Source organism: Miscanthus floridulus, chromosome 16 (genome assembly GCF_019320115.1).
Source record: "Miscanthus floridulus cultivar M001 chromosome 16, ASM1932011v1, whole genome shotgun sequence".
Taxonomy (NCBI): domain Eukaryota; kingdom Viridiplantae; phylum Streptophyta; class Magnoliopsida; order Poales; family Poaceae; genus Miscanthus; species Miscanthus floridulus.
In genome coordinates, this window is record NC_089595.1 from 58043208 (window position 1) to 58055701 (window position 12494).

Sequence of the window (12494 nt, forward strand, 5' to 3'; positions counted from 1 at the left end):
TCACTCCTTATCCTCTTGGATGGTGTCCCAATCGACATCATCCCCACCAGCAGCTCCACTAGCACCTGCAACGCCCTCCTCTCCACTGTCATCATCATTGTCGGAGGAGGAGGAGGAAGAAGAAGAAGACACCACCGCCCTCCCTTGGCGATGAGTGGTCAAAGTGTGGTGCTCACGCCTAGTGCTCCTCCTCATGGACTGCAAGGTGGACCTCAAACTTGTGTGAGGATCAAGCTCTGGCTTCTCCTGCTCCTGCTCCTGCTCCTGCTCCTCATCCTCTGAATCTATCTCAGAAAGACTAGGGAGGTCATCAAACCTCAGCGGTGACTGAACTGGAGAAAGAGGTGGCAGCCCTGCACGCTCTCTAGCCTCCCGGTTTGCTTTATGGTTCTCCAATCGGTCCTAATATGCGGTCCTCGCTGCATAGGTGCATGTGGTGAAAATAGCCTTGATCCACTTCCCAAACTTCTCCATCTTCTTTTCCTTGCAAGGCCTAGAGTGGGACGACTCAGGCACAGTCTACAACTAATGGAGAGCGTCTCACTACCCTACTAGCACCTGCTCCTTGGGTCTTCTCAATCTTGTAGACGGTGTGAAGACCATCTTTCTCAAATATGTAGCCAGTTACCCTCTCAATCATAAACATGAGATAGGGGGCATAGGGTATCCCCTTTCTCCCATCCTCCATGGTGTTCCTCAACTCACGCCACATGAAGCGAGGGAGATTAAACCTGTCACCTCTAGGAGCAAATCTAGCAAGCACATTCCTGACATAGACATTAAGATCAGAGGCTGCTCCATCCTTAGGATAGATAGTGTGCCTGATCAAATTATTTAGAATGTAATAATAGCTCTTCAGGCCACTGACCTTCCCATCTACACTTCTCCTGTCAATCCACATATAGGCAATATCATGGATCTCAGGCTCTAGCCTCATCATGAATGTAAGTGAAGCCTCGCTCCTCCTCTCCAAAACCAAGGATCCGGCTGAAAGTCACAAAATCAACTCTATAATGCCATCCCTCAGTCATCTAGTGAATCTCATCAGTGTAGATACTATAGAAGAAAGTGGCATGGAACTAGGCTAGCACTCCTTCATTCCAATTATATCTAAAGCTCATAATATCAGTGAGGCCAAACAACTCACAAGCCTTGATTACCTTATTGAACTCAGGCTCATTCTTTCCCTTCACCTCCTCCCAATCAACATACTGCATCTTGACGACCTTGGATTTCTTAGAGTTGAAGTTCACAGATGCATAGAAGTTGGAATAAACTCATTCCAAAACCTAGTAGTCAATCCCTAAATCCTTTGGCTGCTCATAGGGATTGTTTTCCCGTGCTTCTTCCACCATCTTTAGCTTTCCCGCATAATTGAGCATGGGATGAGGATGTGTGTCAGCAGGACGCCTCATAACTATATCCTCAGAATACTCTCTAATGTAGCTCCTGTCGAACTCCTCAAGATGAGGTGGAGTATCTGGGCAAGCACCTGGAGGAATAGTGCGGCCAGCCCTCTCCAAGTTCTCCTCATCCTAGATCATCTGATCTCTCTTCTCCCTGTCTCTGGCAACATCTCTACCTGCTGCACTACTGCTGCCCCCTACTGGTCCTGCCATGACCATGATGAGACATCTGCTTATCACAAGGCTTCGGTCATCTTCCTCTTTCCCCTCCGGTCATCATCACCTCCGAAAGCCATCTATGCAAACAAATATAGGTCCAAATAAGAAACTGTACATAAGGGGTACAAAAGAACACTTGTAAAACACTTTGGATAGATGAGATGATTCAAATCTTGAGTTAGGAAAGCACCCTAAACAAAACTGGTCAGAGGGTGCAAGCACTGCCGCACCTAGTGCTTCACCTCTCCCATGATCCATTTCTTCTCAACTATTCAGATTATTTCTCAACCATTCTCCTAAACCACTAGACAATCTCTAAATGAGTAGATCTAAACAAATACATGGAGTTGTCTACAATGTAGGTAAAGTAGCTACATGTTTAGGATAGAAATAAATATGATGCATAGATCCAACTAAAATAGAGAGTCATCAATGGAACAACATCTGTATTTGCACATTCATTCTGTTGAGTGTGGCACTGCCGCACCCAACATGCGACACTGCTACGGGTACATATGAGGCTCAACCAATGAATCTTTGTTTTGATTCAATTCATTCATCAAACTAGTTTCTACCCTAATCATGTAGTCACTAGAAACCATCATTCAACAAAGATAGAGCTCCATGGCATAGATCGAGACTAGGTTACGGTTTCACCTTGATTTACGTAGATTGAGGAGGAAAGAAATGAATTAGCTCCATCCACGAGCTACTCCAGCTGCTGGCAGCGAGGGGGGAAGAGCAGCAGTGGGCTCGGTAGTGCCGCTAGGTGGTGACGCGGCAGGACGAGCGGCGTCGGTGGCTGCCTGTGTGTGCGATGAAGAGAGGGGGGTGGCGGCGATAGCTGTGGTGAATGAGGGAGAGTTACCCTGGGGGCTAGTAGAAATAAGAGGTAAGATGGGCCCCATGGTAATAGCTGATATGGGCTGAATTTCTAGTTAAAATTCAAAGTGCGGCACTGCCGCTCACCACACGTGGCACTGCCATAGTGCGGCACTGCCATAGGGCAGGCACGGCATAGCAGCACTCCCCAGTACAGCAAATTTAGCTACTAACTAAATACCTCTATATATAGGATATGGACACATATCTCAAGCACACTATGATCAGCAACAAATAATCAATACAAACAATGATCATAATGCACTTGTTTTTTATGAAAAAACATTTTGAAGCACAATGTTTAAACCTTTCCAATTCATTTTTCCTATCCATGCTAGTTCATCAATCAAGGTGTGCTATAGTTCAAACCACGTTACGAGAATCAAGTATATTTAGCTCACTACGCAAAGCACAAAACTTTGACTCATCAAGAGGCTTAGTGAAGATATCAGCTAGTTGTTTTTCGGTGCTCTCATGGCGAATTTCGATATCTCCTTTGGCTTCGTGGTCTCAAGAAATGATGTCGGATGTCTATGTGCTTAGTTCTTGTATGACTTACGAGATTGTTGGCTAACTTTATGGCACTTTTGTTGTCACACAAGAGTAGGATTTTAGTGAAGTGACATCCGAAATCTTAAAGGGTTTGCCTCATCCTAAGTAGTGTAGCACAACAAGCACCGGCTGCAACATACTCTGCCTCAGCAGTGGAAAGGGCTACACAATTTTACTTTTTAGAACTCCAAGACACTAGGGACCGTCCAAGGAATTGACATGTCCCCGAAGTGTTTTTTCGATCTACTTTGCAACCGACGTAATTGGAATCCGAATACCCAAGTAGATCAAACCTAGAGCTCTTAGGATACCACAAGCCAAGGTTAGGAGTATGTACTAAATATCTCAAGATTCTCTTAACGGCCACTAAGTGACACTCTTTTGGGTTCGCTTGAAATCTAGCACACATGCACACAGTAAGCATAATATCGGGCCTAGATGCGCATAAATAAAGTAGAGAGCCGATCATGAAGCGATATACCTCAGTATCCACAGCTTTCCTTTCATCATTGAGATCTAGATGTCCATTGGTTGGCATGGGAGTTTTGATAGGCTTGGCATTCACCATGTCAAACTTCTTGAGCATATCATGGGTGTACTTTGTTTGGCTAATGAAAGTTCCATCCTTCACTTGCTTGATTTGAAATCCGAGGAAGAACTTCAATTCACCCATCATGGACATCTCAAATCTCTTAGTCATGATCCTACTAAATTCCTCACAAAAAGAATGATTAGTACTACCAAATATTATGTCATCGACATATATTTGGCACACAAATATATCTTTGCCAAATTTGTGAGTGAAAAGGGTAGGATCGGCTTTGCCTATTTCAAAGCCTTGTTTAAGCAAGAATTCCTTAAAGCATTCATACCATGCTCTTGGTGCCTGCTTAAGCCCATAGAGCGCATTTTGGAGTTTATAGATATGGTTGGGAAACTTGTGATCTTCAAAGCCCGGTGGTTGCTCAACATAGACAAATTCTTGAATAGGGCCATTGAGAAATGCACTCTTCACATCCATTTAATATAGCTTGAAGTTGTGATGAGTGGCATAGGCTAGAAGCATTCAGATTGATTCAAGCCTTGCCACCGGTGCATATGTTTCTTCAAAGTCCAAGCCCTCATCTTGAGTGAAACCTTGAGCAACCAATCTTGCTTTGTTTCTTGTCACCACTCCATTCTCATCTTGCTTGTTGCAGAAGACCCACTTGGTGCCAATGACATTGGTATTGGGTTGTTCCACCAAGGTCCACACTTGGTTTCTTTTAAAGTTGTTGAGCTCTTCTTGCATGGCCATCACCCAATCCGGGTCTCCAAGTGCTTGTTCTACCTTAAGCGGTTCGAAAGAGAAAACAAACGAGTAATATTGACAAAAATTTGTTAAATATGATTGGGTTGTTACCCTCTTTCAAAGACCCCCAAGGATGTTGTCAATGGGATGATCCTGTTGTATTATTTGCCTTAGCCTTGGATGCTCAAAGGCCTCTTGTTCATCTTCTGGACCTTCATCATTTTCTTGCTCAAATATGGGTTGTAGGTTTTATCCACGAGCTGGAGTCGAATCAGTTGTTGCTGACTATGTAGGTGCGGCACTGTCGCATGTAGGAGTTGTAGCAGGTGTTTGCTGTAGTGTAGCATCAGGTACATCAGTGGAAATAGGTGCAGCAACAACTTGAGGAACCACCACTTCATTGACTTCATCTTCTTGTGGTCTAATATCACCAATAGCCAATTGCTTGATTGCTTCACATGAATGAATCCTCCTTTCCTACAATACTTGAATCAACTTGCTCCACTTGAGAGCCATTAGATTCATCAAATGTCATGTCTACCGCAATCTCAACTCTCCCGAAGGTTTTATTGAAGACATGGTAGGTATGTTCATTTGATCCATAACCAAGAAGAAAACCTTCATCAACTTTAGATGCGAACTTAGAGGTTTTGGATTTCTTGTTAAGTATGAAACACTTGCACCCAAACACTCTAAAGTAAGACACCTTAGGCTTATTACCGGTTAGAAGCTCATATGAAGTTTTCTTCAACTTCTTGTGTATGTAGAGGCGGTTAATGGCATGGCAAGCGGTGTTGATGGCCTCGCACCAAAAGATGTCTGGTGTCTTGTACTCATCTAGCATTGTCCTTGCCATATCAATGAGTGTATGATTCTTTCACTCTACTACACCATTTTGTTGAGGGGTGTATGGAGTTGAAAACTCATGCTTGATGCCCTCTTCATGAAGAAATTCCTCAACTAGAGTATTCTTGAATTCGGTCCCATTGTCACTTCTCACTTTCTTGATGGGAAGACCAAACTCCTTTTGAGCTCTTCTAACAAATATCTTCACCTTCTCTTGAACTTGGCACTTGTCATGCAAGAAAAATACCCAAGTGAAACAAGAATAGTCATCAACAATAACAAGACCATATTTGTTACCCCCGATACTTAGGTAGGTGACCGGTCTAAAGAGATCCATATGTATTAGCTCCAATGGTTGCTTGGTGGTCACGATGCTCTTTGGTGGGTGAGGTACGCCAACTTGCTTTCTGGCTTGACAAACGCTATAAATCCTATCTTTCTCAAAGTGAACATTTGTTAGCCCAAGGATGTGTTCATCTTTTAGAAGTTTGGCCAAGTTCCTCATCCCAACATGAACTAGTCGGTGATGCCAAAGCCAACCCATGCTAGATTTTGCCACTAAACAAGTCTCAAGCTTAGCTTTACTTTTATTGAAATCAACTAAGTAAAGCTTGTTCTTTAATCGACCCATAAAGACAATAGAGGAATCCTCCCTTCTAAAGACTTTCACACCCTTATCCGTAAAGAGATAATTGTAGCCCATCTCACACAATTAAGAAACGGACAACAAGTTGTAACTTAACGAATCAACATGTAATACATTCTAATTGAATGCTCAAGGGTTATAGCAACTTTACTGAGACCAATCACATCCCCCTTTGAATTGTCTCCAAAGACAATGTTTTCATTTGAGTGCGTTGAAAGGATCAAGATGCCCAAGAGGGGGAGTTGAATTGGGCTAATTCTAATTTTTTTCCAATAATTAAGCCCAACACTTAGCCCATTTCACCCCTTGTGTCTACAATGTGTTTCTATTGTTTTGTCGTACAAAAGTTTTGCACCCTAGGTTCTAATCCTACTCTAGCATGACAATTCTAGGAATATAAAGACATAAAATGAATTGCTGAAATGTAAATGCTCAAAATATATAGAGAGAAAGGAACACAACAAATGTAAATGCTCAAAATATATATAGAGAGAAAGGAGCACTCGCGCAAGGGTGTAGCTCCCCCTTGATCCACGCAAGGATCAAGTGCTCTCTACGGGCTGATTCTTTAACAGTCCGTCATGGTGAATCGCCCACAACCGCTCACAACATGACTTGGGTCATCCACAAGCTCCGTCGGATGATCACCAAGATCTCAACCACCACTGAGCCATCTAGGTGATGGCGATCACCAAGAGTAACAAGCATAAACTCTCATTTGACCAAGACAAGCCTAATGAGAAAGGTGGATGCACACTTGCTACTCCCTATGCACTAGTGAGGTCCTTAATCTTGGATTATCAACTCTCAATCACCACACTAGGCTCTTGCTCTCCCTTGCACTCCAAAGGCGTTTCACAGCTAAACAATTAGGCAAGAGACCTCCCATGAACGAATGGGATAAGTATTTATACCCCCTCATTCAAAACATAACAGTTGGAGGCCAACTCAGCAAGTTTCGGGGTGACCGGACGTGCTGGTCAGGGTGACCGGACGCTCGGGTTAGTAGTACACATCATAGTGTTAGATAGAGCCGTTAGCTTTGACCAGACTCTGACCTCCGTCTGGTCATCACCCACCGGATGCGCCCGGTCAGCAAAATGCCCCTATGGATGATCTCTGATGTTGATCGGATGCAGTGAAAGGGTCGAGATGGCGACTAGAGGGGGGTGAATAGTCCTTTTTAAAACTTAATCATGTTGGCTAACCGAAATAAGTGCGGAATTAAAACTATCGGTCTAGCCAAGACTACACCCCTCTATCTATGTTCACTAGCACCTTGCACATATACTAATCAAGCAACAAAGGTGCCGGGCTAGCAAGAGCTCACCTAACCAATTCTAGGAGCAAGGTTACACAAACCTATGCCACTAGTACTTTAAGCACCAAGGGAGCTCCTACACATGCTAGTAAGCAAAAGCACAAAGCAAACTAAGCTCACTAGCAATGCTCAATAACAAGGCAACCAATGCCAAATTAGAGAGCGCAATTACTTAGCTACACAAACTAAGCAATATGACTAACAAGGTTACACAAACCAAATTAGCCACATAAGGGAGCTACTTCTATGCTACACAAGCAAGAAGATAACTAGCAAGCTACACAAGCTAACTAATTACAAAAGCAACAACACAAGCTCAATATATATGAAAGTAATCGCAAGCTTGTGTAACAGGGATGCAAACCAATAGGAAGAACAAGGTTGACACGATGATTTTTCTCCCGAGGTTCATGTGTTTGCCAACACGCTAGTCCCCATTGTGTCGACCGCTCACTTGGTGGTTCAGCGGCTAATTGGCATCACCCGTCAAGCCCGCACGTCGGGTGCCGCAAGAACCTACCCTGAAGGTGAGGGTAGCTCAATGACACGCTTTACTAAAGTTGCTCTTCGTGGCTCCCGTGGGGCGAGCACAATGCCCCTCACAAAGCACTTCTCCAGAGTGCCACACAAGCTTCTTGCGGGCTTCGACGGAGACCACCACCAAGCCGTCTAGGAGGTGGCAACCTCCAAGAGTAACAAGCACCACCAGCTTGCAACTCGATTACCTAGTGCCACTCGATGCAACCTCACGATGCAATCGCACTAGAATCGCTCACTCACATAATCGGATGATCACTATCAAGTATGTGTGAGATGGAGGGCTCCTAAGCACTCTCAAGCATGGACACAAAGTCCCCCAAGGTGCTCAACACCAGCCATGGCCAAAGGCCACTTCTATTTATAGCCCCAAGGGCTAAACGAGCCATTACCCCTTCACTGGGCAATAGTCGGGCCGACCGGATGCTCCGGTCGTGCTGACCGGACGCTGGACCTCAGCGTCCGATCGCTCGATGACAGCCACATGTCACCTACGTTCAACAGCATTCTTTCGATCTCAACGGTCATTTTTTGACCGAACGCAGCAGCTTCAACTGACCGGACGCTGGACCTTCAGCGTCTGGTCGTTTACAGTAAGGTACCGACCCCGACCAGACGCGTCCGGTCGGACGTGATCGGACGTAGCCCCAGCGTCCGGTCACTCTCCAGTGACACTACTTCATCCGACAACAGGACTGGACCCTGCCTCCAGCGTCCGGTCACTTTTAGAGCCAGCGTCCGATCGACTGACCGACGCTGTACGCTGATTGCCACCACTAACCGGACGCTGAGCCTCAGCGTTCGGTCACTGCGTGACCAGAGTCCGGTCCACTCTATGGGACCTTTCTCATCTCCGTTTCTCCACTGAGTTGATCCACATTGTTAACACTAGATTTTGGTCGACTCTGGAGGATGACAGGTGGACCCGCATGCGGGAAGAAGGATATTCGGCAAACAAAACGAGCGGTCGGCTAAATGCTTGTGCAATCGGTTACTTCAGAAGGTGGTGACTCCATTCGGGAAGGCAGAAGATGGCAGGCAAAGCCGATCGAAAAGATGAAAGTTGTAATAATAAAGGACTCTGAGAGTTTAGGGCAAGGGATCGTAAGTTTCCAAGTTTGTTTAAAAGTTCCTTTGTAAATCGTAGTCTTCTGGGACTCGTGTTTTGTCTAGGGTATAAATATTGACCCTCGACCATTGTAATAGTCGTTCACAACCAAATCAATACAACCGGCCCCGTGCCAACTTTCGAGTCCTTTTGTCGTGTCGTCGAGTTCTTTGAGAGGAGTCATCGATCCGTCGACCTCCGTAAGTTCCGACAACCTTGTTATCATGTTTAGTATCATGCGGTGGATTTAGACGTGATGCAAGTAGTCTTGTTTGTTTTCAATGGTCGTGCGGCGGATCTTTGCTTGACAATCAAGAAGTCTTTGCTTATGCTTTGTTTATGAGTAGATACCGTGCGACAGGTGTTTGCTCAATATGCTTAGTGAAAGCAAGACAGTTATCGGCTCTATTAGATACGGCAAAATCTAAATAGATTCATTAAGTTATCCCGTGTTGCATGTTTCAAATATTTTATATATTTGCAACACACTTCTGCCCAATCTAGATTGATATTGTTCGGCCCTCTCTTATGGTTTTATTCGCACTTCAATGATCATTGCTTTTTCATATTACCTTTGCAAATAGATAACATGCTCATAATGGCTGAATTATTCTAATCTAGATTGTCACATGTCGTGGGTTCATGCATGTTAATTACGTTTAAACTTTAACGAAACTAGGCGTCGTGCGGCAGATGCAGGTTTTTGATTAGTTTAATTGTGTTTATTTGCATGTTCCTTCTTCATGGACCCCAACTCAGCTGGATTGCTGAGCTTGGTTACGCATTAACTCATAATTAATTTCACTTGTTCAAACATGTTTTCCCATGCACATGCATTCGGCAATCGGATCTTTATGTGCGTTCATCTTACGATTAGCTAAATGGTTTATAAACTTGTTGGCAGACAGCTTTCTATAGCTATATGTCGTTGTAAGTGGCTTCATGGCCGTATATATGGAACTGTCTGGTCTCACCCGACATGTTCCGGTTTGGTATTTAACTGTTTTATCCCTTGTTAGTTTTTTTCAGGTCAAACTGACTGGCACGTTTTCGGATCACGAAGCACCCGGGGACCCGATTGAAGCCACGCTTTCCGGCTTGCTGTGTGTGAGGCACAGTGTGTCACATTTTTTGTCAGCACACATCAACTCCAACTTCATCTCCTTTGTAAATGTGCCAACACCACCAAGTGTACACCACCATGTGTATGTGTGTTAGCTTTTCACAATTATTTCCCAAAGGGTTAGCCACTCAACTTGTCACGTCACTCAATCCTAGCGACGATGCAAAGTTAGATCACTCAAGTGGCACATAGATGACCGATATGCAAACAAGTTTGCCCCTCTTGATAGTATGACCATCTATCCTAAACTCAGTCATAAACTTTTCTACACACCTCTGACCAGTGAAATGAAATGTCCTAGGTCATACCTTTGCCTTGCGCATTCCATTCCATCTCCTCCAATGTCGATGCAACACATGCACCAACACGATCAACAATGATATGATCCACTTCATATCATCAAGTGATCATATTGGTTCATCGATCTTGACTTCACTTGCTTTTCACCGTTGCCTTCGTCCATCGGCGCCAAGTCTTGCTCAAGCTTCACCGCCACGCGGTCCATCACTCCAAAGCTTCTGACTTGCCCTTCACGCTTGCAACCGGTCCATCAAGCCAAGTCTTGTCTTAATCTTCTCCACCTTTGATCACATGACTCAATGTCATGTCTCATGTGCAATGAGCTCCTTCATCACCACATGTGTGAGCTTTGCAACATCTCCAAGCCATTTTCACCTTCATGACATATGTTGCTCACACATATGTACCTGTGAACTAATCACCTTTGTATCTCACATAAACACAATTAGTCCACCTAGGTTGTCACTCAATTACCAAAACCACACAAGGACCTTTCAATCTCCCCCTTTTTGGTAATTGATGACAACTCTACAAAGATATGGAAATTAAGCTCTTTTAGATTCATGTTGCTTGCCCAAGCAATTTTACCATGTGAAAATGATTTTGGACAAGTACCACAAACCCAAGATGGTAGTATTAGCTCCCCCTACATATGTGCTAGAGAGTTTGATTTGAAGCTCGCACATATGCATAGATTAAAATTGTGGGAGAGTAATTACTACCAAATGATGCTAAGGTGTATAGAATAAACCTTTGAAGCGTGTACCAATCGGAGTTGCACCTTGAAGTTCATCCTTAGCACCATGGTTAGCTAGATATCACTTGGAAATAAAAGCACTAGATACCTTGTAAGATCAACATTAAAAGCAAGGTACTAGCATTACTTGAAAAGCATACCAAGTGTCTAGCTATCATCCTATGCATGCTAGTTATCAAATCATCATTCAAGTTCTATAACTAGCATACACCACACAAGCATGCATATTGAATTTAAAAACTTATGCAATGCAAGCAAGCACATGAATATGCACATATCAAATGCAATCAATCAAGGTTCATGAGCTTGCTCCTCCTACTTGTGTGCTTCTCTTGTCCAAGAATTTTGATCAATCTCTTTTCTCCAATGTTGCTCCCTCTTTGTCCATATTCATGTCCAACCTCCTAAGCTTTCATATCTTATTTCCCCCCTTGTACAATCTTAATCTCTCCCCCATTCAATCAAGATTTTATATCTTTGTACAATCTCTCCCCCTTTGTCATCAATTTCCATAAAAGGTGAGCTTCTCATTGATGCAAAGTTTGGGGTAGATGGTTGAGGCTTGAGTCTTGTATTTTTGATGGACATCACTTGATTGTTGGAATGACCCCACTTGTAGATACCAATTTAATACCAATTGAAAGTCGTATCACTTGAATCTTGTGTAGGGCTTCTTGAAATACCACACATAGAATCTTTTCTTGATACCAATTTGTGGTACACCTCCCCCTATGTGATAGCATGGGTCATCCATTTGAGTTCTTGTAGTTGAGGGATGCATTCTTCATTTGATGATCACTTAAAGTTGAGGATCACTTGTGGAACCATCGTCTTTCATGGTTGATATCATATATAGATGTAATACCACTTGAAAGAATCTTCTAGTATGGAACCACTTGTTTGATTTATCAATAAATACCAGAACATTTGCTATCTTTATGAGTACCACTTATAGGATATCACTCGTGAGTTGATCTAGACATCATTTGTAGATTCTTGATAAAATACTTGAGTCTAGATACCATTTGAAACATACAAGCTAGATATCCATTTGCATTGTTGTCTTGTGCTTGTACTCTTATCACTATTATAAGCTTCTATGGTTGATTTGAACTAAATTGATTTGCCTAAGCTTCCAAGTCCGGTTTGAACCAATGACAAGCTTCTTCACACCTCTTGCAAGGGTTATCTTGCTAATGTTGTACTTGTCACTTGTTAGCAATCCAAATTGAGTCAAGTACTTGGGTTCACTAGCTTATGAACAAATTCATGTACTAACCACTAGATTAAGTAATCATTCAAACAATAGTGGTAGGCTATGAATTTAAGCATTTCATTTGTTATGCATGATCCTATGAATTATGTACTATATGCACTAACCGCATACTAGTAAGGGATGAAATGATCATGCACATTACAATGATACCTTTGCTATGTTGGAGTAGAGGATAGTCACATAGATTCCAATTCATTACTCCAATAGCAATGTGAAATCCAATTGTAAGC

At 43.2% G+C, this 12494-nt stretch overlaps 1 pseudogene; it reads right to left on the reverse strand.

Moving 5' to 3' along the window:
* LOC136510723 (uncharacterized) overlaps positions 1–12494 on the reverse strand; it is a 30655-nt pseudogene continuing 18161 nt past the window's right edge.